Here is a 1132-nt window from a genome sequence, read left to right on the forward strand (position 1 = left end):
GGTTCTGGGGAAGCAGAGACCGACCCCCACCTCGCTGCACCCTCCTGTCAGGGAGTTGTCAGAGCCAGAAGGTCTCCCCGGAGCCTCCTCTGCTCCAGGCTCAGCACCACCAGGTCCCTCAGCCGCTCCTCAGCACATTGTGCTCCAGACCCTGCCCCAGCTCTGCTGCCCTTCTCTGGACACGCTCCAGCCCCTCCATGTCCTTCTGGCAGTGAGGGGACAAACTGAGCCCAGGATTCGAGGGGTGGCCTCCCCAGTGCCCCCAGTCCAGGGGGACGATCCCTTCCCTGCTCCTGCTGCCCACACCAGTGCTGGGACAAGCCAGGACGCTGTTGGCCTTCTTGGCCCCCTGGGCCCACTGCTGGCTCCTCTCCAGCCACTGGTGACCAACACCCATCATCCTACACAGATCTGCTTCTCCCGCAGCAGTTCGCCAGCTTTTCTCTCTCCTGCACTGACCACTGAGAGCTCTGCCCAACAGGTTCCTCATCCCACGTTTATGGAGAACTTCTCTCCTGGAACCCCTCTGGATTTCTCCTGGAGAGCTGGCAGACATCACCTTTCCTCTCTCCTGACATCATCAGAGCACTGCAGTGTGAGAGGTCCGTTCTGGACACTCTTCAGCCAGCACGGTACGGGCCGGCTCTCATTGTCCCAGGAAGGTTAAATTCTCAGCCAGCTGCAGTCCAGCCCCACAGAACCTCTGTAAAACTGCTCAGAAGAAATACCATGATGCCAATAATCCTTCCTACCCTAGAAGGACCATCCCAGATCAGTAACAAACAGAAGAGAATTAACTCAAAGAGTCAGTTCCAGCCTATCACTATAAAAAATTACAGCAACAAATTTTTGGGGGGGTGTCCTCACCCCTCTTTGGTTTTTTTGCCTAAAAGTACCTGCTCAATTTTTTCCCCCTTCAGTATGACAAATCAGCAGCTAAAATCACCAGCCACCACCCAGGCTGCCCCATCCCATCACGAGGCAGCACCAAAGGGGTGCGGCAGGTCCCATCCCACACTCCAGAGCCTTTTCTGCAGGATTCTGCAGGACGATTCTCACAACAGTCGGAAGACAAAAATTGGGCTCAAAGTCCCTCTGGAAGCGAAGGAAAGGCTGGAAAAGGCAAGAGGCC

Source organism: Buceros rhinoceros, unplaced genomic scaffold, assembly GCF_000710305.1.
Source record: "Buceros rhinoceros silvestris isolate BGI_N320 unplaced genomic scaffold, ASM71030v1 scaffold28842, whole genome shotgun sequence".
Lineage (NCBI taxonomy): Eukaryota > Metazoa > Chordata > Aves > Bucerotiformes > Bucerotidae > Buceros > Buceros rhinoceros.